At 44.3% G+C, this 27,364-nt stretch overlaps 1 long non-coding RNA gene across 1 annotated transcript in view; it reads left to right on the top strand.

Annotated features, from left to right (window-relative positions):
* Positions 1–27,364, top strand: part of LOC134397870 (uncharacterized) — a 45,537-nt gene extending 18,173 nt beyond the window's left edge. The window contains exons 2-3 of the long non-coding RNA XR_010025386.1: positions 26,357–26,411; positions 27,069–27,364. This is a non-coding gene — a long non-coding RNA (uncharacterized LOC134397870). The remainder of the gene's footprint in view (positions 1–26,356; positions 26,412–27,068) is intronic.

Here is a 27,364-nt window from a genome sequence, read left to right as displayed (position 1 = left end):
TGAAAATTAGGTTTACCTCGTCTCCAATTTTACAGCATCCCGATCCTCGGACCCCTTTCATAGTGGAGACAGACGCCTCGGATGTTGCTATCGGAGCAGTGCTGCTGCAGCCAAACAAGGACGCATCTCGGTTGTCGCCTTGTGCCTTTTACTCCAGACAGCTCACGCCCCCAGAACGGAACTACACCATCTGGGAGAAGGAGCTGCTGGCCATTAAGGCGGCCTTTGAGGCATGGCGGCATTTGCTGGAGGGAGCGGTACACCCGGTGGAGGTGAGAACGGACCATCGTAATCTGGAGTATTTGCAGACTGCACGGAAACTGACGCAGCGTCAGAAGCGATGGTCCTTGTTCTTCGCCCGGTTCAACTTCAAGCTGAAGTACATCCCACGCTCCCAGAATCGACAAGCGGATGCGTTATCTCGGAAGCCTGAATATGCGACACAGCCTGGGGAAGAACAGAGGTCAACAATTCTGCGTCCGGAACATTTTGCGGCTGCCCCAGTAGGATCCCCCTTGATCGAGCAGATTCGGGACCTCCAGGGGCGGGACTCTTTGGTGGCAGCACACGCCAGGGATGACCCGCCAACTCCGTTCGCCATGAAGGATGGCCTTCTGTATCACCGTGGCCGTCTTTATGTACCAGGAGGGCCTTGTCGGGATTCGGTGCTTCGCCTGTGCCACGATTCAAAGCCTGCCGGGCACTTTGGGTTCTGCAAAACACTGCATCTACTGACTCGGGAATTTTGGTGGCCTCGGGTCCGAGCGGATGTTGGCCGCTATGTGCAAAGCTGCCCAGTCTGTCACAGAGCAAAGGATTTGCGGGGGAGGCCGGCAGGGCTATTGCACCCCTTGGCGACTCCTTCAGGCCCCTGGCGGGTGATCTCAATGGATTTTATAACGGACCTTCCTCTGTCTGCAGGCCATACCACCATCTTCGTGGTAGTAGATTTATTTTCGAAGATGGCCCATTTTGTACCTTGCATAGGGATGCCCACGGCAAAAGAAACGGCGAGGCTCTTTGTCAATCAGGTGTTCAGGTACCATGGCCTCCCAGAGGGAATAGTCTCAGACCGCGGAGTGCAGTTTACGGCCAGGTTCTGGAAGAGTCTCCTCCAGCTGTTGGATATCAAGGCCCACATGTCGTCAGCATACCATCCCCAGACGGACGGTCAGACGGAGCGAACTAACGGCACGCTGGAGCAGTACTTACGCTGTTATACAAACTATCAGCAGGATGACTGGGCGGAGTTGCTCCCCTTGGCGGAGTTTGCATATAACAACTCGGTCCATGCCTCCACCCAGCAGACCCCTTTTTTCACGACAGGGGGGTTTCATCCTCGATGGTTTCCGGCAGCCGTTCCTTCTTCGGCGGTTCCTGCAGCAGACCAGTGGTTGCGGGAATTGCAGGCAGCTCGGGCATTGCTTCAAGAGCAGTTGGAGGTGGCCAAAGAAGCATATAAGGCCGGGGCGGATCGGAAGCGACAGGAGGGACCTCCCTTAAAGGTCGGGGACCGAGTCTGGCTGTCGACCCGAAATCTGCCTCTGCAACGGCCGTGTCGGAAGCTGGACGCTCGGTTTATAGGGCCGTACCTAATAACCGCAGAGGTCAACCCAGTGGCCTTCAGATTACAGCTGCCTCGGACATTACGGATACACCCAGTCTTCCACCGATCCTTGCTAGTCCCGGCGACTGGGGTGCGGCCGGATTCGGGGGCCGGGCCTCCTCCTCCTCCAGTACTAGTAAATGGGGAAGAGGAATTTGAGGTGGCACAGGTGTTGGACTCCCGAAGGTACCGTGGTCGACTCCAATATCTGATCGACTGGGTGGGCTATGGTCCTGAGGAGCGATCATGGGAACCAGCTTCGGAAGTCCACGCTCCCGTCTTGGTTCGCGACTTCCACCGCCGTTATCCCCGGAAACCGGGCCCTCAGGGTTCGGGGGAAGGGGATAATGGAGGGGGGAGTAGTGTCATGCCCTGCATGGAACCGGAGTCGGGAGATGAGGGGGAGGTGGCAGAGGCTGGACCCAGTGCAGAGGGGCCTGGCTCAGGAGAAGAGAATGGACTGGCAGAGGCTGTGGCAGAGCCTCAGGGAGAGGAGCCAAGGCCAGCAGGAACCTCTGCCAGCTCTGAGGGCTTGATGCCAGCAAAGACTCTGGAAGAGCCGCAGGGATCTGGGGAGGAGAGGGACCAGCCCAGTTTCAGCCAGTTAAGGGCGGACAAGTCCACCCGACGGCGGTCTAGCCGGCTTCAAGAGAAACGCCAAGCAATCAGAGATCAGCTGCGGAACGCTGACTCAGCACTCTGACTGAGGATAAAAGGAGCAGCCAGGAGCCCTGCCAAATTGTCAGAGATTATCTGAGCTCTTCGGTGGAAGCTGGCTCCCAGAGCTCTTGAGCACGCACCTCGCTCCAGATCCCGAGTTCCTGAACCCAGCCTTGACTCCCGGACCCCGTGACCACGCCTGACGACTTCCGGAATCCTGTGGTAACCTTGGACTGCCTCTGACAACATTTACCCGTGCCTACTCCTGTGACCTTTGGACTGCATCTCTGGACCTTGCTTCCGAAGTCTGTAACTGCAATAAATTCCTTGTTACTAAGATACCAACTGTGTGAGCTTATCTTTGTCAAGCCACTTGGCAGCTTTCCCGGACAAGCAACCTCTATGAGGAAAGGTTACAATAGCTGGGCTTGTTCAGCTTAGAAAAAAGGTAAGTAATGGGAGACGTAATTGGGGTGCACAAAATTATGCATGGTGTGGAGAACGTGGAGAGGGAGACATTATTCTCCCTCTCTCATAATACAAGAACCTGGGGTCATTCCATGAAGCTGATTGGTGGGAGATTTGGGACAGATAAAAGGAGCTACTTCTTCTCATAGTGCATAGTTAAACTATGGAATTCACTTCTACAAGATGTAGTGATGGTCATCACTTTAGATGGCTTTAAAAGGGGATTGGACAAATTCATGGGGGATAAAGCTATCAGTGGTTTCTAGTCTTGATGGCTATACGCTAAAACACGATCTTCTCAGTGTAGCTCCTCCATCTTGCCTTGCCAGAGTCCACTGGGCCCCATCCTCTGACCCTGCTAGGTACCAATTTCTTTTAAATAAAAAATTGGCACACCAGACATCAGGAGAAACGAGAAAGGCATTGAGGAATGTTGTTTTGTTTATTTAAAACAAGGACAGAATATTACGTTATAAAATATTATTAATAAAGTTTTTTAAAAAATTACAGCCCAGCTAGCATTTGTTTGTGGTAGATGTGTATAACTGATAAAGGTTTTGTCTCTTCATAAAGGTGCATCTTGGCAGTTCTCCAAAAGATTAGTCAATTTGCAGACCTTTTCAGAAAGTTTTGTAGAGCCCATCAGGTTCTTTTCCTTCCTGACTCATCTTTTGAAGTCTGAGATCCTTGCCAAGTTCTTGAAGATCTAATTGTTAACATGCATGCAAAAGCTATGCTATTATTAGGAAGCCTATGTATTGACTATATGTCAACAAATAGATGTGTCCAGAAGTAAATGCCATTACATCTAAACTTCTCAGTACTGGAAACAAATTGGAGTTAGAGAATCGTATAGTGAAAAACACCAAAAAGCTATTCCCTACCTTGACAATATCTTCTACATTACCTTCCATAGAAAAAGCGGGCTTTTTCTGCACCCCTCTTGTGAAGCTTCAAGGGAAGCCTTTCATGGTTTACAGCCAGGAGCTCTAGAAATCTGCATACATGTAATTACTGAACCATCCATACTGCATCACCCCAACAAATGTTTCCAGTTTGGGTGAATTACTATTGGGAATAGGGTGGCTACTTATGCATTGCTGGAAAATGATGACAGAGGACAGAGTTTTGCATATGCTATATGTGTAGGTGCAAATTTGGAAAGAATTATTATGATTTAAATAAAAATTCAATCAATTTTGCCATAGTGGGAAGATTGTGAGCAGGAGAGCTGCTGTCCAGGTGCTAACTATTGATGGGCCACTTCAAGGCCCTTGCTCTTCCTTCATAGTTCTCTATATTTAAAGTGGTCTTGGGTTGGACAGCCCTTTGAATAAAGGACTGTCCTCTGTAAAGTTGGACATATGGCCACCCAAACTTAGAAGGTGCTGACAGTATTGTCAAGGTTAGTTATTGGGTTGTGTGTAAGACATCATTATAAAGTATATCACAATTCCCTCCCACATATACCAAAATAGGAATTTTTAAGTGGTGTACTAATGTTAATTACGATGGGAAAATTTTCCCTATTAATTTTTTCTAGCCTACAAAGGATGTGTGCTCCCTCCTTTCAAAACGTATTGCCACATGTCTATAATAACAAATAGAGCTGTCTATCACAGCAAGATTACATGGACGAGCTCCAGGAACACTGACTAGCACTAGTAAAGTCTTAATAAAAAACAATCAGGGCTATCACCCATAGGAAATGCCCAAAGGCTGCATTTACTATACACAAGAAATATAATTGGAAAAGGTCTGAAGGCTGCCTTTACTATGTGCAAGAAATCTCATTTAATACATTGGGACATATGTAAATACGTATAGGGCTGATCTGTAAATCTCAATATTTAAGCATTTTTTAATTAATTTTAAAAAAAATTTTTTTTGCAGACAAACCCTTTCTTCCTCTATCTATCTAAAATTATTTCTAGGCTGCCTTTAAGGGTAGAAGAAGGATACCTGCTAATTTGGCATCTCTACTTCACAATATCTCAGGATTATGTGCTTTGGTTCAGGCTGAACCCCTGTGATGTTAAAGAAGAAAAGAGTGATTGATATGGGAATACAGCACATAGTCCCTGGAGCAATTCATGAACTCTTGAAGCCTTTCCCTCAGAAACAGATAATACCTAATCTGCACTATAAAGGGAACTGGAAGCCATAACAATACAGATGGAGGGGGGTGGGATTCCCTAGCAGACAGGTACAGACCAATAACAAACATGCAAATATATAGGCGAAAAGGAGTGCATACCCAACCTGTTATACACCACCAAATATTTACATGTATATGCCATTTTCCTATCATAATTTACACCAGTACACCATTTAAAACACATACGTCAAGATCTGTGGCTCCTATCTTTTAAAAAAGAGTGTAAGGTTCTAGAAATTTGGGTCACTGATTTTCCATTCATTTCTGTTTTCCATTCATTCTGCATCTGGAAATGTGGCCCCTGCACCTACAATCATTATTGCAGGGGTTGGTTAGGGAAAAGAGAACATCGCTACATCAGAAAGACCACACATTCAGAAGCTTAGTTGGTCTTGGAACCACTTTCATATGCACTTGGCATATTATTTAAAGAAACATATACATAAGAAGATGTGGGTTTTGTGTTGATAGTTCCTCATCTTGGACCAGTACTTTCCGAGTGAAACCATAGATAGGTTGAGGAATAGAAGGGTCCTCTAGATTTCCATTTGGCCCCAATCTGTAAACTACATTTTGTTCTCTGCTTTTATGTGCCTCATTTCATGCTGAGGCATGAAACTAGTTATTCTGCTATGGATTCTGGGTGGTTACTAGTGTTTCTCCTCCGTTCGAAACGTCCCTGGTTTCCTCTCATGTGATAAAAACTTACTGCTCTTCAATTACTGTGAAATATTTGAAGAAGTTTGGTGCAGACTGTTATCCATGCACCAACCATTTACACATGCAAAGAACTGCCATTAAAATACAACTTTACATCTTCATTCTGACAGGGTAAACCTCAGCATTAAATATCACCTGTGGCTTTGACATTGCCCACAAAACGAAGTGCTTGAATCATCCCTACTGACAAAGAATGCCAACTACTGCTTTTTGTGCCAGAAAGTCCTGCGGACTGTCTGAAATACCAGACAATCCACTGCACATTTTGAAATGAAGCTCACCGTGTATCCCAGAGGCTCCCTGGCTGTATCCTTGTTAAGCATTGCTCAGCTGGGTAGCAGCGCTGCCAATTGTTGCAGATGCTGTGGCCCATCTTGTGACACTGCAGCAGGTCCTATGATGCTGATTATTGTTTTTAAACCCGAAGCCCTTGGTATTGGGCGGAGTCCAGATCTTAAGGTGCCCTGCCAAATAGCATCTGACAGATCTCTTGGGCAATTATTAAGCGGGACACAGATGAAGGGAATTTCACTGGGAATACATTAACGCCCGTGCCTCCTTTGTGCAGCGTTCACAGCACATTCTTGGATCATCTCTTCGCTGTTCCTATGACAACAGGACATAATTTCTCCATGAAAAGCAGGCCTCTGATATTGAAGCAGGCTTGCACATGTCGCTTGCTTGAGGCTGGCTGAGAAACAGTTGGAACAAAGAATGATCTGCAGCATTTAGTGAATTGGCACTTTGTAATCATTACTTTTGAACAGGCTGCTTATTTTCAGGGGGTTAGATCCAGACTTAGTCATAATTACAGTAGACCCATCAATGGCGTTTAAATTAGCCATGCATTACTAAGGAGCACACAACTGTTTTAATCCAGTATCAGAACATGGGACAGTGCACTGTGGGAGCTGGAGACAAGAATTAGGGATCCCAGCAGGGCTTAAACCAGAAGGCAGAAAACCTAGAGTGTTGTTCCAGCACCAATCTGAAGCCTACTGATGGTGAAATACTCCTGCAGAGAGGAGTCTGGGCAACAGCAGGGAGTAGCATTCATCTGTGAATGAAATCTGGAAGTAATCTTAAAAGCCTGAAGCATTTTCATCACACACAAGAAGGCTAGGAACTCCTATTTAAATGTATCTCCCTTCCACTGAAATGTACCTTTGTTCCATTGTGCTGTTTTGACACATCGGCCTGGTTCAGACAACACGCTAAACCATGCTGCTTAACCACAAAATGGTTAAGGGAATTCCCTTAACCATTTTGTGGTTAAGCAGCATGGTTTAGCGTGTTGTCTGAACCAGGACATCCAGTCCTTGCAATACACATTGCTAGGGGCCCAGAAAACCCATGCAGCTTACAAGGTCCTGGTTTGCATGTAACAACAACACAGAGTATGGGTCATTGTTGAATTGTGGATTGTTGTTACGTGTGAACCTTGCATTATGGCTTAATGATAGGTTGTTATCCATGAACAACCCAGGAAGAGAACTCATAGTTTGTTGTTAGGTTATGAACTCTGGGATGTTTATGGTTAACAACCCATGCTTAAACTGTAGGACAGGTTTCACGTGTAATGAGAACCTATGATTCATCAACAACCCATACTCTGGGTTGTCATTACATGTGAAACAGGTCTATTACTTTCACCAACAGTGTGCCCTGTAAACTTGATTTCCTGATTTGAGTACAAAGGCGTTCCACGGGAAAAGTTACCTGCCTTTTCAAGGGATGCTCGCCATGTCCTGGTTGTCTGCTGCTCTACCAAACAGAAATATGGAAGTATGTTTTGCTATATGAACATGCTCTGAGAAAATGCATCTGACACAGTGATTTTTAAAATCTTCATCCTTCAGGGAATGTTGCTTGCCAAGGAACCCAAACCCCTGTACGTCTACCTATTGCAGAAGATTATGAGACATATTTTAAGGCACATGCTCAGTTCATCTGGCACTTTGGCCCAGTTGTTTGTGCCTCACAATTGCTCAGCATGTACTGAGAGTCAATCTAAAAACACACCCAACATTTGCCTACAGCTGCATTTTGCAACAGAGGAAGATCAGTACAGATGATCAAGTTATCATTCAGGTTGCAATCCTATACCAACTTCCCTGGGAGTACCTCCATTGAACTCAGTGGACTGGTTTGCATAATTGGCAGGCAATTTACAAGCCACAGTGGTTTGTTAACTATGCTGCAAATTCAGGGCATGTACTAGGGGGATTTGCATAATTACCCTTGGTAATATGGCTTGTTTCATGCAAACCAACATCAAGCCATCCTTGCTGGTTCACACAGCACAACAAGCCATTCTGCCAAGGGTAATTATGCAAATATCCTGCAGCACTTGATCAGGACACATGGTGTAATTGAGCAAACCCAGTCAATGGGACTTACTTCTGAGTAGACACGTATAGAATTGCACTGCAAGCGTTCCCAGCCCTTTATCTATTTTAGCTTCTAAATTGACTTGGATCTCCAAATAGTTTTATGCTGCTTTTATACATCCACCATTGCTATTTCTTACATTCTATGTTGTATCTTAAAACTTTTTATATTCAGTTTATGTAAACTACAGTGGGAACTTTGTTGAAGCATTTTCATTTACAGTCGTGTGAAAAAGAAAGTACACCCTCTTGGAATTGTATGATTTTTCATATCAGGACATAATAACAATCATCTCTTCCTTAGCAGGTCTAAAAATTAGGTAAATACAACCTCAGATGAACAACAACACATGACATATTACACCATGTCATGATTTTTTTAACAGAAATAAAGCCAAAATGGAGAAGCCATGTGTGAAAAAGTAAGTACACTTATGATTCAATAGCTTGTAGAACCACCTTTAGCAGCAATAACTTGAAGTAATCGTTTTCTGTATGACTTTATCAGTCCCACACATCATTGTGGAAGAATTTTGGCCCACTCTTCTTTACAACTTTGCTTCAGTTCATTGAGGTTTGAGGGCATTTGTTTATGCACAGCTCTCTTAAGTTCCCGCCACAGCATTTCAATCGGGTTCAGGTCTGGACTTTGACTGGGCCATTGCAACACCTTGATTCTTTTCTTTTTCAGCCATTCTGTTGTAAATTTGCTGGTGTGCTTGGGATCATTGTCCTGTTGCATGACCCAATTTTGGCCAAGCTTTAGCTGTCGGACAGATGGCCTCACATTTGACTCTAGAATACTTTGGTGTATAGAGGAGTTCATGGTCGACTCAATGACTGCAAGGTTCCCAGGTCCTGTGGCTGCAAAACAAGCCCAAATCATCATCCCTCCACCACCGTGCTTGACAGTTGGTATGAGGTGTTTGTGCTGATATGCTGTGTTTGGTTTTCACCAAACGTGGCGCTGTGCATTATGGCCAAACTTCTCCACTTTGGTCTCGTCTGTCCAAAGGACATCGTTCCAGAAGTCTTGTGGTTTGTTCAGATGCAACTTTGCAAACCTAAGCCGTGCTGCCACGTTCTTTTTAGAGAGAAGAGGCTTTCTCCTGGCAACCCTTCCAAACAAACCATACTTGTTCAGTCTTTTTCTAATTGTACTGTCTAATTGTACTTTAACATTTAACCTGCTCACTGAGGCCTGTAGAGTCTGAGATGTAACTCTTGGGTTTTTTGCAATTTCTCTGAGCAGTGCACGGTCTGATCTTGGGGTGATTTTGCTGGGACCCCCTCTCCTGGGAAGATTGGCAACAGTCTTGAATGTTTTCCACTTTTGAATCATCTTTCTAACTGTAGAATGATGGATTTTAAATTGTTTGGAAATGGCCTTATAACCCTTCCCAGATTGATGGGTAGCAGCAATTGCTTCTCTAAGATCATTGCTGATGTCTTTCTTCCTTGGCATTGTGTTAACACACACCTGAATGATCCAGACCAGCAAACTGAATTTTTTTTGGCTTTTATAGAGGTGGTCATACTTGCTGATGATCAATTAATCACAGGCATTTGATTAGCAGCACCTGTCTGCTACTTAGCATCTTAATTCCTATGGAAGCAGTAAGGGTGTACTTACTTTTTCATACATGGCTTCTCCATTTTTGCTTTAATTTCTGTTAAATAAATCATGACACAGTGTAATATGTCATGTGTTGTTGTTCATCTGAGGTTGTATTTACCTAATTTTTAGACCTGCTAAGGAACAGATGATTGTTATTATGTCCTGATATGTAAAATCATACAATTCCAAGAGGGTGTACTTTCTTTTTCACACGACTGTATTTAGACTTCTTATATACTACTTAATATATTAAAATCCCTAAGTGGGTTACATTAAAAGCAACATAACAATATAGAAGGTAGATAAAAATAATAAATAAAGTCAGTTAAAAACTTTTAAAAGCATTACAATACTCTAACAATAACAAGAGGATATGGATCCTCACAGGATGGATCTAAATATTGAAACAAACAAACAAACAAACAAAGGGGAGCTGTCCTCCATTTCTGGTCTTTTGATTGAACAATAAGCTTTCAAGAACCCCCTAGACTCCCCAGAATAGAAACTGAAAACATGAAAAGTGCTAAAGAGTGATAGGTGCATTCATTTAAATTTGCATTTGCACATCATGTGATGAAGGAAAGAAAATACTGTATGTCTCAGCAGCACACATAAATCTTTCAGAAAGCTTTCTCTAAAATTTGATTAGAATCTGCAGGCAGCTCACAGCTAATTCTAATATCCTTCAAAACTAGGGACCATTATATTAATGAATGCTTCAGTGTGTGGACCACACATTGTTGACCTATGTATTGATTGATAGTGATCAAGCCATTTTGCTCAATAAATTACTGCCTATAGTCCATTCATGTTGTTGAAAATTCCAGTACATTCTTGCAGCAAAGCCAACCTCCCCCACAGCTCTCCTGTTGGCAGTAATAAACATGCTGACTGATTATTATTATGAGCTGTCATCATTTGGTGCTCTGCTTCCACCTTGGTGCATGGTCAGACTGCTAGCGCTAAACAATTAATTCCAATAGAAATCAGGATCACGTACGGCACAAATCAGTACTTCCTAAATCCCAATGTTCTGGAATTGACTTAATAGAAAACCCTGCTTGGAAGAAGATAAACATACTTATCATTATGAGCACAATTATAAATAGGATTTCTCCTTCCCCAAGAGAAATAACCTGTTTAGGAAAACATGTTCTTCTCCCAGGATCATTCCGCACATGCTAGTGTAGCTAGATGGAGTGAAAGATCACATTAATAGATTTGTTTACGCAAGAATGTAATGAGGCAAAGGAGAACAGCCAATAAGATCAGATGGCAGGGAATTTCTGGGCTTCATGAGACTAACCAGATGGATTTCAGTGGCACGCAGAGCTCTGTGAATCTGCATTCCCATTTAGTCAAACAAAGTTTACTCACTACCAGGGCCAGTGCTACCATTAGGCCAACTAGGCAGCCGCCTAGGGCGCAGACCTCAGAGGGGCGCAGTACTGCCCTTTAAGGGTCACAGGTTTATACAAATTAGCTGTTTTAAGAAAAAACATAATAAAAGGAAAATATAATAGTTCAGAAACTCTTCTGGAACAGCTGAATCGAAGTTGGCAATTGGGGTGGGGGTGGGGCGTGCAAATAGCTCGCCTTGCCTAGGGCGCAAAATAGTCTGGCACCGGCCCTGCTCACTACATACATACCAGGCCAAAGTTGTATTTCGGGAGCAGTTATGAGCCCTAAACATTACCTTCGTCGTCCTTTCACTTTAGCTTTTCTTCTGTTTGTGAATAGGCACTAATGTTTTTAATGGAAAAACGTAAGAGTCCGGCTGGATCAGATGAAAGATTCATCTAAGCACAGGGCTGCACAATCTTTTTTTTGCCCCAAGGCCAGAAGTGATACTGGCTCAGGAGACTGCATATGCATATACACGCGCGCACACAAACACACACACGTACATTTATGTATATGCAGTCTTTATGAAGATCTCTGTGGGAGGGACTGGGAAGCCTTCTAGCATCAAAAGAGAAAGTACAATCTGTATGAGGGTCTCTGAGGGAGCGAGTAAGAAAGGACAGGTGGTGGAAGAATTGGCAAGGGGGGATTTAGCTGTAGCAGATCAGGGTACACATGGGGGGTACAAGAGTAATCAATATGACCACTTACAATGGTTCATTCTTGTCATCATCATCATCATCATCATCATCATCTGGCTCACTTGAGCAAGGGAAGCAAAAAATGGATTAGATGTGAATGTGTGAATCAGCCCAAACATGCATAATAATAATGTAAACTTGATTGTTGACACTTCTCATATAGCCTCCCTTATTTTTTCTCTCCCCCCCAACCGCCCCCCCTTATTCTCAATTGAGTATTCTGGAAAATATAATCTGCAGATTCACACTACTGATGCTTTTAGCAAATAAATTTGCAAGTACAAACAGAGAAGCAGTTTGTATACAATCATTACTCGATGGAAATGAATGAAGATAACTTAGATTTACTGGGACTGGATTTCTGGGGGCAGAATACTGCTTCCCTTTTCACACACACTTCAGCTTATTTCACTAGCATTTTTCCCTCATCTCCAGAAAAATCACTGTCAGGTCTGAGTATTCAGGTTTCCTTAGACTGATGATATTCAGTTTCACAGGTCACTAACCACATCAGCTGCAATTCCATTGCTGTTCAATTCCAACAAATCGAGGGACAACAATATCCTGTGCAAAGGGTACATTGCAGAGTCATCCCTAAAGTGTAGTAGTAATAGGCTGTAAATCCACTCAAGCAGGTTATGCATTTGGAACCAACCACCAGGCTCTGCATCCTTATCTAAATGCTTTCACATCCAAGAGCTCTATAAACCAGAAGCATTTTGAAAGTCAGTCCTAGCAGATAGCATGCATTATTGTTTGCTCCAATAACAAGCGGTACTCTGCCTTTGTTGCTGCTGCTGAGACAGTAGAAGAACCAGTAATACTGTATGCTTTATACTGTATGCTTTTACCCTGAGATCTTATTGATATAGGGTGGGATATAAATGTTTTAAATAAATAAATAATTTGAAATCTGCAATAGAGCTGAAACAAAATTCTGTAGAACAACAAACACCAAAGACATTTCAAAGTCTGATATTCGTATCTTGATGTCAAAATTTGACTTTGACATTTTATACTTCTTCTATGTGAATGATTTCACATTATGTTATTATATTGTATTTTTTAGAGTTTTAATCTTTGTAAACTACCCGGAGAGTTTCAGCTACTGGGTGATAAACAACTTGGGACCAGGATACCTAAGAGAGCACCTTCTCCCTTACCAACCTGCCCAGTCACTGAAGACATCTGAGGGGCACCTTCCTGGTGGTTCACTGCGCCAAAAAATTCTTGATGTGGAGCAATATATAAATGTCATAAATAAATAAATATAGAAATTGAATAAATGAATAAATGGATGAAATTTATCTATTTGTTTATTGCATTTCTATACCACCCAATAGCCGACGCTCTCTGAGCAGTTCACAAAAATTTAAACCATCAAGTGCAATTCAAGTTATAAAACAAACCACAGTATAAAAACACAGTATAAAAGTACAGGCTTTTCCATTTGAAATTAGTCTGTTTTGGGTGGTTAAATGAATTGTTTATTTGTTTAGAATATTTCTATCATGGCTTTTGACCAGATGATCCTCAAGGTGGCTTGCAATAGATTTTAATGACACAGAGACATATAAACAAATGGTGGGGGGCTAGCAGAAGGAGGCGTGGACAACTGGGCCCTCCCGAGGGATGCATTTGGCCCCCAGATGGGCCAGAAGTGTCTCCCAGGATTCTGCACTCCTGCCCTAAACCACAGTTTAGTGTTATGTATGAACTCTCCCATAGTCAAAAAATGCCTGCTATTGTATGTCAGCAGTTGTCAAATGTTAACTGTTATATGTCAGATTCTTTTGACTGCAGCTTCATGCCAGCTATTAGATGCTGTCAAATGTTCCAGATCTTCGCATGTCAAATGTGAAAGCCGAAGAGCGAATAAATATTTAGTGAATTTATTGTGTACCCAGAAAAATATTTTCCACCAAATTGTGCTGAGGAGAGGTTTGAGGAGAATTCTTTCAGCAAATTAGTTTCAGCTCTAATTTGCACACATATGGGTCAGGCTGTTGCCCTCACTACTGGTGACAGCTGCACCATCTCTCCCAGCCTAAATCTGTGCTGACAATCACTCACGTAGCAACATCAGTTGCATATCTAACTACTTTACTGGAAGGGCTCAGTAAAGGCAGAGCTCAGAGTAGGCCACAAGGAAGACAATCTTGCTGTGGAGAGAATTCATAATTTAGAGACATTTCCTTATATGGAACACCAGTCAGGGGTCTTAAGGAAATGGTAATTTAATTATAAAGTCACTGGGGACCTGTTAGATAAGAGAATGGCTTGTGACTACTGTACTAGCTGCACAGTCACTCTGCAGATTCAAGTTATGTTTTATTTCAACCCTCATTCCTAGTGTTTGCTTTAATGGACCCTGAAGTACTACTTCCCCTGAAAAATGATCAAAATTGTCATTGGCAGAGTACATGTAATCAGCAAAGGCTGGTAGTTCCAGCGTCAGTGGGCTGTGAATCTGCTCTGGGTTTCAGTCAGAACTCTAAAAGAGCTATCCAGGGTGCTGAGCCTGTTTTGGGGACAGGGTTCCACACCTTGGATAGCTCTTTTTAGAGTTTTGACTGGTTCTGACTGAAACCCAGAGGGGATTTTATTTATTTATTTATTTATTTATTACATTTTTATACCGCCCAATAGCCGAAGCTCTCTGGGCGGTTCACAAAAATTAAAACCACAGTAAAACACCCAACAGTTTAAAACACAATTACGAAATACAGTATAAAAAGCGCAACCAGGATAAAACCACACAGCAAAGTTGATATAGGATTAAAATACAGAGTTAAAACAGTAAAATTTAAATTTAAGTTAAAATTAAGTGTTAAAATACTGAGTGAATAAAAAGGTCTTCAGCTGGCGACGAAAGCAGTACAGTGTAGGCGCCAAGCGGACCTCTCTGGGGAGCTCGTTCCACAACCGGGGTGCCACAGCGGAGAAAGCCCTCCTCCTAGTAGCCACCTGCCTCACTTCCTTTGGTAGGGGCTCATGGAGAAGGCCCCCTGTAGATGATCTTAAGGTCCGGGTAGGTACATATGGGAGGAGGCGTTCCTTCAGATAACCTGGCCCCAAACCGTTTAGGGCTTTAAATGTTAATACCAGCACTTTGAATTGTGCCCGGACCTGGACTGGCAGCCAATGAAGTTGTAAAAGGACTGGCGTGATGTGATCTCGCCGGCCAGTCCCTGTTAATAACCTTGCTGTCCTGTTTTGCACCAGTTGAAGTTTCCGGACCGTTTTCAAAGGCAGCCCCACGTATAACGCATTGCAGTAATCCAAACGAGAGGTTATCAGAGCATGGATAACTGTAGCTAAACTTACAGCCCCACTGACATCGGAGCCACCAGCCTCCACTGCATGTACTATGCACCCATCAGAGGATGTGGTGCTCATTACTTCTGTTCTCTCTCACACAAGGAACCTGTCCTGTGTGTTCTACTTAAGACTGGAAACAGATCCTGCTAATTGCTGGGTTTTATATTTTCAAAATAGAGGATTAGCCTTTGTTGTTGCTGCTCTTGCTTCTTTTTCCCATCAGCCCTAGGTGTAACCTGAACCCTCACAGCAACTAACAGAATCCAATCCAATCTCTTCCTCCACTCAGGGCCAGTTCGCACATCATGGTGGCAAAATGGTGGCTTAATTGACTCATGATTTGCTGGGATGCACACTGCGCTTGAGCCACTTCCATGTTTTGTAAACAGCCACCGACCAGTGCAATCAGAGGTTGTCAGCATGTCTGAATTTGGTCCACTGGGTTGTTTAGAGGATTAAACAACCCAGTGGTCCGGGTTCAGCTATGATGCTCACAATGTCTGATCACGCCAATCAGAGGCTGCTTACTGAAACCAAAAGCAGCTCACAGGAGGCATGCCCCCTGAGAATCATGGGTTGAGTAACCCACAATTTGCTGCCCTGACATGCAAACTGGGTCTCCATCTTAAGACTGAGACTAGATGCAGACAAACCAACTTTTCTCTGCCCATCTCTAGAGATGGCAGTCAGCAAGCATAACACTTTACTATGTTGACAAGAAGTCTGAAGGAAACAAATTCCAATGGCAACATGTGGCCTAAGACAAAGGTGGGGAACCCTTGGCCCTCCAGATGTTGTTGAACTACAGCCACCATCATCCCTGACCATGGATCATGCTGGCTGGAACTGTTGGGAGTCCAATTGCATCTGGATGAGCATGCATTCCTCACCCCAGCTTAAGAAATAACAGGGTTGGATCCAGACTCTGCCTTCCAAGAGATGAAGGGACCTCCATGAGAGGAAGGACTGTACTCACATAAGGTTCCTTCACCCAATTTTTTTTTTGGGGGGGGTCCTCCTCCCCCATCACAGCTGATCCTGTTGAGCAGGGTGTCCTAACTCTCTGCGTAGAATTTTCAGGGGGCTGGACTACATGGGAGTAGTCCATACTTTCCCATGGGAAAGAAACGGCAGGGAATCCACCTGTGTCAGTGCAGTTGATCCAGTTGCAAGTCTGCTTCCAACCCAGGGTGTGCACTGTGCCAGGCCTTTGCAGCTTGTGATATTTTGTATTCCCTCACAGCAAGAACAACAGTGGCAACACTTTTCTGCATTTCTCACACGTTTTTAAAAGGATCCTAACTTGACTCCAGCTACTGTGTGTGAGGAGCTTCATACACACATGCCCCTTTGACACGCTTTAGTGTATTGTCAACCCCACTGGAGGTGCTTGTTTAGGGATTGGAAACAGTTTAGAAATGATCTTATAAATAAATATATACATAAACAAGGGTGCAATCCTATGCATGTTTAGACAGAAAAAACTCCTACAAGTCCTAGCATGCTGGGAGTTGTATGACTTTTCTCTGTCTTAATATGCTTAGGATTGTGCCCTGAATGAATGAATGATAAAAGTTAATTCCCCCCCACACTGTATTTACATCTCATCAGTGAGCTCATGCTCCTAGTTTAATATCTAGAATGTAAGATTAATATACAGGATTTACTATCAGAGCACTGAAAAATATTTTCATAATCTATCCCCTTTCCTGTAAACTCAGATGTTACATGAAATAATAATAGACTCAACATTTCTAGTAACAGTGTTTTAAGACAACAAAAAGTCCCTTTCAACTATTTTTTCTATGCTGATAAATAACTTCAAAAAGTACGCCAAAAAAAATCAATGTTGAATATTAAATACAGCAACAATTCCATTAAACCCTCATTATTCAAACACCCCACCATCAGCTTTTATCTCTCCTTGGGGACTTTTGAAAGCAACACTGGCTTTTGATTTTTTAATTATCTCTTTTTTCAGATGTCCAAATTGCCCTAGGGTCTTCTACTTGATTTTAACTAATGAATACATAAGGGCAGGGAGATCTTTCCCCTATTATTCTTAATTCCCAATCATGATAAGGTTGCATTAAAGGCATTCTGCTCATTGAGCCAGTCAGAGGCCAGACATCAAAGCAGAATAGCTCTGGTATTTGAAGTGTATTCAATTATATACACAGCACAGGACAACTTAATTCAGAGAAACAGAAGAGCCTGCATAAAAGACATCTCACTTTAACAAGAGGGATGCTCATTCCAAACAGTGTTGTGGTTAATTTTTAGGCTCTGGACTTAAAGGCCTTACAGTGCCCCTCCCCTTCCCTTTAGATCCAGCCTGGGCAACTTGTGACCCTCCAGAAGTTTTGGCCTACAATTCCCATCAGCCCCAACCAACGTAGCCTATGGTGATGGATTATGGGATTTGTAGTCCAAAACATCCTGAGGTCCACAAGCTGTCCACCACTGCCTTAGATGGTCACGTGCAGGCTTTCCTCTAAGTTTTTGTGGGCCTTTCAGCAACATAGAATCATTGGGCCGCATTTGGCTCTGCCCCTACAGCACCGCCCCCTCCAAAAATGGTTAAAGACCTGGTTTGGTGGGGACCCCCCTCATTCACTCTGCTGAGTGGAGCCCCAGCCCTCTGCCCCCTAGTCTTGGCCTGATTGCGCCACGCATACCAAAGGTATGTGCTGTTGCAGTCAAAATGGTTGAGTCAGCTGCATTTGAGTGCAGCAGTGCAGTATGTGGAAGAACCACTTTCTATATTTCAAGTCCATGCAGAAGCTTAATATACTGGTTTGGTACTTTACAGAACAGACTATCCCTCCTGGGACTTTTTAAAGGGACATATCTACATAAACACACACACAACCCCAGAGAGGATGTAAAGGGGTATTCTGGTGGCTGGGTCGGGGAGGAGACTGGCAAAGCTGGGATACGAGCAAAGGGAAGGGAAAGGAAGGACTCTTCTCCAGCCTAGGAGTTCTCAGTCTCTCCCCAGAGCTTGGGAGTGAGGCCTGGATAGTGCAAAGGTCAAGCCCTCCAGCTTGGCCATACTATTAGGCAGAGCCCTCAGGCAGCTGATTTAGGGTGACATGAAAGGGCAGCAAGCTGTTAGTTATTTCATCCTCATTGTAAGTTTACTGCCAGGGAGAGGTGCTTGTGATTTTCTGCTTCAGGTGCAGTGGGAAGTTTTGAAACGCAAATGCTCGTCATGGCAGCCCCCCATAGCTACACCCCCAAGGAGAGTCCAAAAATCTGTTCTCTATCTCACAAGGAAGCTGTGTTGATCCATATCAAGCAAACCTGTTCTAGCAGTTTTCATCTCCACCAGGAGCAGGGTTTTGATAAAGTGAACTGCCCATTCAAGACCAAGCCAGTCCAAAACACTTTGGATTATAACTGTGAGGATAGCAACTAAGCTCAGAAGGAATAGAAAATTCTGAGGTGGAGGGGGGGGGGAAGATGACATCAGCATACCTGCTAATAGAGAAGTATTGGTGCTGCATCCCTGGGGGTCCTGGCTCCACTATCTCAGGCTTTGCCGGCTGACTAATGCTGACTTACGAGGAATGGCTGCAAATCTCCTGCAGATAACCTACAATAAAACTGTCAAGGCCAGGGAAGAAGGGTGGACGAGATGAGACAAAACAGGGCTTGGGAGGTTACCGGTTCTTCGAAGCCAATTCATTGAGGCAGAGAAGAGTCCTTTTTCCAGTCCAGGGTCCAAAACCCAGGGAAGTCCAGGTGGGGCAAGGTTCAGGGTCTCGGAACAGGCAGAGGGGGGTTGGCGTGGTAATCTGAAGTTGCACTTCAGTGCCGACCTATGGAATTCCGGCAGCTTTATCGCCAGCGTCCTGGAGCAGCCATTTGTAATTAGTCCCCAGTCTCCTGGCAGGCTTTCTTCCTCAAACGGGCTGACACTCTGTTGCTCTCCTACATTAAGGCTCCTTCGCTCTGCAGGGGTCAATGGAACTTGGTCCTCTGAATCAGACAGAGGGGCTGTGGGAGGGCATTGGCCATTATCTGGCGGTGAGGGCTCTGGTGCTACTTCTGTGCTAGGACCCTCACCTGGATCTGCAACCTGACCTTCCTCTTCATCATTGGAAGAATCTGAGGGAGGCATGACACACTACACTACTGCTCAGGTGCCAAAATAATTTGGCTGGCGTTGGGCTCTATGAACCTTGACTTGCGGCAGGGTGGTTGCGCTAGGCACCATTTGCTGCTCCACCTCAGCCACCAAAATGTATTGGAACATCCTAGCAAGTCCTTACTCAACCCCCAGTGAGAGGGCAGATACCCCAGAGCACTTACAAACTATTAGCAGTATCTGCTGCATGTCAGCTGCCTCCACCCACTGGCCAATAGCTGACACACTCTTTCCACCACTCTGGCAGAGGTAGCACCCAGTACAGGGTGAAGGAGGCCCCAGTGAGGAGAAAATTCCTAGAATGTTCTTGAGAAGTGTGAGCAAGAACCTGCCAAAAAGGATTCAAGCTGACGCCCAGAGGCCTTGTCCTCAGAGGGAGAGACAGGTGGCTCCGTGTGAGGTGCCCAAAGGGCAGGAGGGATTTGATATCATGGGGGTGATTATAGAAAATGTGTCTATCCTTACTGTTATGTCTAGCGGCGAGGGTAATAATAAACGCATACCTTGTAAAGATGCTTGCCATTCATCTACTACTGCTCCTTGGTCTTGCGGATGGATGAGGGCCACTTTGATGTCCTCCTACCCAAGGAACCAATGACAGACCATCAAAGGCCTGAGTGTAGGGGTGGAGGAGAAATTTGTTCATTTTAATATAAATGTATCTAATGTTGCTTATTTGAAATGTTATGTGAACCGGAACTCAGTGATCCTTTGAAATTTGCACTTCTCTGGAGTTTGCAAATACAAAATTTGTATATTTGGGGAAGGTGCACACACAAAAATGCAGATGTTGATGAAAACTGCCTAGAGAGCTTCGGCTATTGGGCGGTATAAAAATGTAATAAATAAAATAAATAAATAAAATAAATAACATTCAGAATGCATTATATTAGGGAAGAAAAAAAAGGAAAGGAACCTCTCGTGCAAGCACTGAGTCATTGCTGACTCTTGGAGGGACGCCAGCTTTTGCTGACGTTTTCTTGGCAGGCCTTATAGCGGGGTGGTTTGCCGTTGCCTTCCCCGGCCATTATTACCTTTCCCCCAGCTAGCTGGGTACTCATTTTACCGACCTCGGGAGGATGGAAGGCTGAGTCGACCCAAGCCGGCTGCCTGAAACCAGCTTCCGCTGGGATCGAACTCAGGCCGTGGGGAAAGTTTCGGCTGCAGAAACTGCTGCTTTACCGCTCTGCGCCACATGAAGCTCTACATTAGGGAAAGTGCTTGCAAAAACAAACAAACCCTTTACATTAGGCAAAATGGTGTGTATTAGGAGAAATGCAAATGCAAACCGCACCCCACCCCACCACGTTTGGAATGAACTGAATTTAAGATTAGGAAAAAGAGTAAATGTATGAGAGAGAAATTAACAGCACCACCTATCTCTACCTGAAAACTCTGTTGGGGAAGTCCCTCTCCCACCTAGGGGCTTCTTGAACACCAGTGAGTCCTTAGGGAAGGCAGAAGAGTTGAACTTGAGGCCATAGAGCTCAGTCTATCAGCTCCCGAAGGGACCATCAGCCGCCTAAGGGAACGCTGCTGTGCTGTCCTATATTTTGTAAGGTGTTTTTTTTTTAAAGTGTTTTAACATTGTAATCAGCCTGGGGTGTCTTGGCAGAACAATGGCATATAAATGAAATACATACATACATAAATCCTAAACATGGGACACTAAATCCCATTGAAATCAAAGGGATTTATTTCAGAGTAAATGTGCTCAGAATTACGCTGTTTGTAATTCTGAGGGGAAATTTTGGTGGTTGTGTTTTTACTTTGTTTTATGTACAGCACCTAGCTTATATAGAAATAATAATAATAATAATAATAATAGCCTCAGAACAGTGTGTATGTGGAATGACCACTCTGCAATATAGCCACTTAAGGTGTGTACTTATGCAACTGGACATTGTAAATTGTGGCCTTTTCAGCACCAGGTAAAGACCTTTTTATCCTCCCAAGCTTTTAAGTCATTCAGTTTTTAAGTGCGTTATTGTGTTTTTTGGCCTTTACTCTACAGCTAGGTTTTCTTTTCTTTTTTCTTGTTTTCTGTTTTGAACTTTTAAAGCTTTTATATTATGTTTTATCGTGTTGCATTTTAGGGTTTAAATTTTTGTGAACTGCCAGAGGGGTTCGGCTTTGGGGCGCTATAGAAATGTAACACCTAAAAATAAGAGCTGCCTTCTCTCCTCCGTGCCTCAGCAGGGCCTCAATAGTCTGGGCCCAAGTTGAGCTCAGACCGTGCAGGGAGCCGACACAGTCTGTTGGTTGGGGGAGGCGTGAGGGAAGACAGGCTGCATGTTGGGAGGAACGGAGGGGGGAGGGGAAAGAAGGAGCTGGAATGGGTTGAGATTGTGCATTTTACTCTTTATATATAGTTGGTGAGAGAAAGAAATGTAAGCAAACTTTGGCAGTGGCAGGTGCATCTGGGAGAAGAATCAGTAGAGGCTGGTGGTTCCAAAGTTGGTGGGGCTGTGAATCCGCTCTGGGGTTCAGTTAGGACCTGCCAGTCCTCTAAAGGACCTATCTAAAGTGCTGAACCCTGCCCTGAAAATAGGCTCAGCATCTTGGATAGCTCCTTTAGACTTCTGACTGGAACCAAGGATGGATGCATAGCCCCACTGACATCGGAGCCACCTGCCTCCACTGAGACAAATATATAGCAGTGAAAAGCTGAAGGCCATCATCTTGAACTGCTGTGAAACAAAGGTTGCTGGCCCCCTGTGTGGTATAATTGACAGGCAATATGGCAAATGCACAGCAGGAAGAGACAGCAATTGTAGGGAACGGTCTAGCAAGTGTCACTTCCCCTTCCAATGAAATTCCGCCCCCCCCTTTTCTCTTGCCTCATATCATCCGTTCCAATCTGATCATCCACCATGTGTTTTCCTTCTTGTCAGAGACCCAGCCCGGGGGGGGGGGGCATGTAAATGGGACTACCCTGTCACTGGACTGTCAAGTACTGTATTGTTCCTTACACATGAAGGACAACTACTGTCTCAACCTGGGCTTAGCTGGAAGCGTGGTGCCACTAATTAGAAGCCCTTTCGGATTTATAGTTCCCTCTGCTCCCCAGGAAGCTGACACAAAACCATCAGCCAGTTTCTCTGCTCTACTAGAGACATAGTAACTAATGAACAATTCATCTAGAGCAAAGTGTAAGAAAGGACTGAGCCAAAACACTCCACTGCTGCAGTCTCACTGAGCGCATTTACTAATGTGTGCATAGCTGGTTATATTTTGAGTCACATTTGAGCTCCTGTAGCTGTGTTTTCACACTGCCATATGCTTTTGTCCATATGAACTTACCTGAGTGTAACAATTTTTATCTCAGGCTCTGCTCTCTGGTCCTCCAGCATTCAGACCTGTTTGGGAAGTACCAGAAACAGGGCCTTCTCAGCAGTGGCACCAAAACTGTGGAATTCCCTTTCTGGGGAAAATCCATCAACTGCCCTCTCTTAAGTGTGCTCTGAGAACATTTTTATTCCAAAAATGCTGCTGCATGTGGACCTGTTCGTTTGTTTTAATCATTGCTTTTTATTATGTGAAGTTTTATGTGAAGTGGATTTAAAAAAGTTTTTGTTGCTGCATTTGTAAGCCACCTTGTGGAATGTTTTATAATATATAAATTATAAAATCAATATGTATTACCTCTGCTTCTAACTCCTGTTGTACAGCTGCATGCCGAGGCTAATGTTCTGTATCAATTCTATACCCACTTACCTGGGTGTAAGCTCCATTAAAGATAATGGGGCCTGCTTCTCATTGGACCTGCCTATTTGGTTCCCATTGAAATCAGTGGAGCTTAAGGCATGACTAAGTTCTCCAAATGATTTCAATGGGACCTAATTACAACTCAGTCTGGTTCCAATCCAGTGTCTAGGAATCTGGATGGGTTAAATGCAAACAGTAAGAATGCTCTTGTGAAAATCATTGTCCACACATCTGCCAGAACCTGGGATGGGTTGCATAGTCCACGGCACTAATGTCCCATAGAGGATCAAACTACTCCTATGCAAGCCATGGCCTTGGCTGTCCACCCAACTCAGCCACCAGGATGCAGACACCAGGATAATCTCTCTCACCATTTCTCACTTGGCTTTCTCCTACATGAAGACAGATCTCCAACCTGGCACAAGGTTCCTAATACATGAACTTGCACCTAATCAACATTTATTCCAAACTTCACATGTGATGGTGTACACCTCACTTCCTGCCTGGAGATGATTTCCATGTTGTGTGAATCTGCCCTGAGTTATATCTAAAGCAGCAGGAGACAGCCTTGTCCAGCCTCATGTTAGAGCCTAGGCTCATTTTGTCTTGTATTATGAGATATCCATTCCCTATCCACATTCTCCACATCATGTATAATTTTGTACACCTCTATCATGTCTCTCCTCGTTCACATTCCCCCTCCTCCAGCTAAACAGTCCCAGATGCTGCTGGTGCTTGTTTGATGTTATGGTCAGCAAATAACACTAGCCCCACAGCACAAATATTAGCCTCCTCTTTTCCATGCCTCTAAAGGCCTCCACATCACTTTCCCACAAGGTCATATCTGCAGCTGCAGGAGCCTGAAGCACCGCATACATGCTCACATAGCTATTCTTGACACAAAGCCTTTTGTCTGGCTGGATTCATACTCCTTTATCTATATATATAAAATGCTTAGGTAAGTTTTCATAAAGGCTTCAGCTGATACAGGTTGCTAAGCAACAGTAACAATGTGTAACGGCAGCTGATACAGGTTGCTAAGCCCCTCGCCTGACTCCTCCGGGCTTTCCAAGGTAATCCTACCCCCCTTTCTGCCTCTTTGCTCACCCCCCACAAAGGGGGCAGTGCCATGGTCTGGAGCATGAGTGAGGTACGGCTGGGGCCCTTGGCCAGGTGGGAGGCCGCTCGCCTGATCCGAGCCCAGGCCCAGGCCTAATCTCATGTGAGCTGGGCGGGCAGCCCAAGGCTGAGAGGAACCCCGGGGAGAGGGTCCGGACCATGAGCGAGGCACAGCCGGGGCCCTTGGTGGCCGGGTGGGAGGCCGCTCGCATGCTGTGAGCCCAGACCCCGGCCTAATCTCATGCAAGCTGGGCGGCCGGCCCAAGGCTGACAGGAACCCCAGGAAGAGGGGGACACCTGCTCCCCCTCCCCCCAACCTCCCTGCCCCCCAGGTCTGCCAGACGGTGCTAGAACGGTGGCCTCCAAGCAGCCCGCGCCCCCCTGATGATATTTAATTAATAAAGTTTAAGATATGCTACAATGGCGTATGTTACGCCAGGTACAGCTAGTATATATATCACTTCTTGAACACATCTTCATTGGGTTATTCACCATATCAGGCCTGGGTATCTTTTGTGAATCTTCTGTGCTTGAGCATAGAATGGGCTGGTCAGAAGCGAGCACAGGGAGCTCCCAGCAGGCTTAATGTGAATTGCAATTGACAACAACAGGCACTAAATAGCTAGTATTGATATATGCAAAGGTTGTAATGCTGGGACTAAATAGAAGGAGCATCCCTGAGCAAGCCACCAAAAATGTAGGTTATACTGACCTCTAGAGGTCGACAAGAAAAGTGGCTGCAAACTCTAAAAAACACCACATTCCCATAATATGAGCTATTCATGACTATATTAACCCTCACTGTTCAAAGGGTCTCCTCTAAGTATGACTAAATCTGGATCCAATCCAGTAAAAATACATGCAAGTAGGGTAGCTATGTTGGCCTGTAGTAGCAGCCGCCTCTGTGACACCTGAAAAACTAACCATTTTATTATGAAGGAGCATTTGGAAATGTCACATACCTCCCCCTCCAACCCCCGCAAACAAATGAATGCCTTCTGTAATGTTCAGTGGATGAGAACAGATGGCTACTTGATGCATACTTAAATATATCCCAAAGAGTGGTCCTAACCACATGGAATTGTTCAGTCTATACTGAGGAGGATGTTACAATGATGCCCTGACTTAGTCCACTTCCCCATAGTTCTGGGGTGGGAATGTTTGGTTTTCAATATCAGCAGAGTAACCAAGTCCTTACATGGATAGAACCATCATGTAAGAATCCATGCTTTATTTCACCCATGGTTTCTTGCCTTACTTAGGATTTGTCTGACAGATGTTGGCTCTCAAATGCGACCCATGGTGGCTTAGCGTGATGTCTGAACCCAACCAATGACATCCCATGGTTGAAATAACCTGAAGTTCACGCCCAAAACAACAAACCATGGTTTGTTATTGCAGGTGTGTTCACACATCACAACCCAGAATTAAATGACCCATGGCTTAACTTTATATGCAAACCAGGTCATTGTGTTTGGTCTCTGAGCGGTGAGAATGTTATCTAGGCTTAACAGGGCAATTTATTATTTATTTATTTATTTATTTATTTATTGCACTTATATACCGCTCCCATAGCTAGGGCTCTCTGGGCGGTTACAGAAATTCTAAAATTAAGATAAAAACGAGTATACAAAATTTAAAATTCTAAAACACAGAACATACACACATAAAGCATTAAAAACCGTTAAATATTTTTTGCTTGTTTGCAAAGGGCTTTCAATGTTGCAGGTGAGCATTTCGGCAGGGCTTGGAAGCCAACCATTGCTTCGATTAGCCAATCTGCCCTAGAGAGGCAAAGTAAGGATATCCCTTTTGTGCCTGTTAACTTATATGGTTTGCTGTTGTTTACCAAGAAAGAAGTAATGGGTAACATACGTATGTTTTTGTAGCAACCTCTTCTCTCTAATCCATGACACTGATGCCACCTGCCAGCACAAGATGGCATCTGGCGCCATTTTGAAAGAGGCAATCCCTACCTCTGTGTTGTTGTTGGCTTAAAAACTGTTACTCTTGTGGCAGAGCATACTGGAAGCTTTTTCTGCTGGTTATCAGAATTGAAATTCCTGTTGCTAGGAGCAACCTGACCACTATATTAGCGGACCCTTGCCAATGAGATTAGGTGTATTATCTTTGAAAATAACAGAGCGGCTGATGGAGGAAACGTAGAGTGATTGACTCACAACAGTAGCATCTGGTCACTGCACTGAAGGCTTATAAACAGATCCTTTTCTATAACGTACAACAGGCACCTGTCGCATATGTTTAGAATCAACAACATCATCTGATACATTTCAGAGCGGCTGATTAATTTTGTGTTTGTTTTTTTAAAGGACAGTTTCTGGTGTGTGACCCACAGAGGATTACATAAACCAGCTATCTCCGAGGGTGAGTTCACAATATCCCTTTCGCCTGACCCATCTTCAGAAGACACCTGTCTTAGGGCTGGCTCACACATGTACAGTTATTACAGGACTACTGGAAGAGCAAGTCAGAGCTTGCAAGTGTGAATGAGCCATCGCAGAATACCACCACTGACAGAATGTTCATATCACCTCCAATGAAATGAATAGCTTTTCAACTGAGCAGGGTTCACTGCAGTCTCCCTATAGGAGGAGGTTGGCTGTCATTGTAGCAACATGAGAGCAGCTGCCACTACAGAGGAAATAATCCAGTCCCTCAGCCCAGCTGAAGGAAAGAGGAAGCTGCAGTGGTGTTAGTAGGCCCTCCTTAGGACTTAGACATTGTCAAGTGCCCAGTGATGCTGACCCTTGGATGCCAGCCTTGTCTGCGAGACCTAGAGCTTCTCCATACTGACGCTTTTTGTCATGCGATTTTAACAGGGCTTCTGCTTCCGGATTCTTCACGAGAAAAGATCAGCCCTTTACTAGCTTCCTTCATGCCCCTTTTCTCCAGTTTATCTGTGAGATCAATAGGTTTCATTAACAACATTGCCATCTGGTGGCTGTGTTTATATATAGCGCCACCTCTCCTCACGTACAAGTCACAGTGGATCTTTTTCTTAGCTCGTTATTTCTGTTTCAGATTAAACCACGGAAATGCTCGGAAAACATGAGAGGTGCTGGAGGTTGACGACATTATGTAAAGGACCAGCAAACTTCCATGAGTAACCAATCTCAATCAGAGGATAAATGCTCCATGTGGAGAAGCCCTTACTGGCACATACTTCTGAATAGACACTACAGTAACACACTGGTAGGCTGCAATCCTATGTACGTTTACATGGGAGTGTCTCACTGAACTCCCAGTAAACATGCAGTTGCACTTAGCCTGCTTTAGAGATAGGAAAGGAGAAATAAACCTGGTGTTGAAAAAGAGGA

The sequence above is a fragment of the Elgaria multicarinata genome, chromosome 1 (assembly GCF_023053635.1).
Source record: "Elgaria multicarinata webbii isolate HBS135686 ecotype San Diego chromosome 1, rElgMul1.1.pri, whole genome shotgun sequence".
NCBI lineage: Eukaryota > Metazoa > Chordata > Lepidosauria > Squamata > Anguidae > Elgaria > Elgaria multicarinata.
Note: the sequence above shows the minus strand (reverse complement) of the source record. Positions and strands in the feature narration are given on the sequence as shown.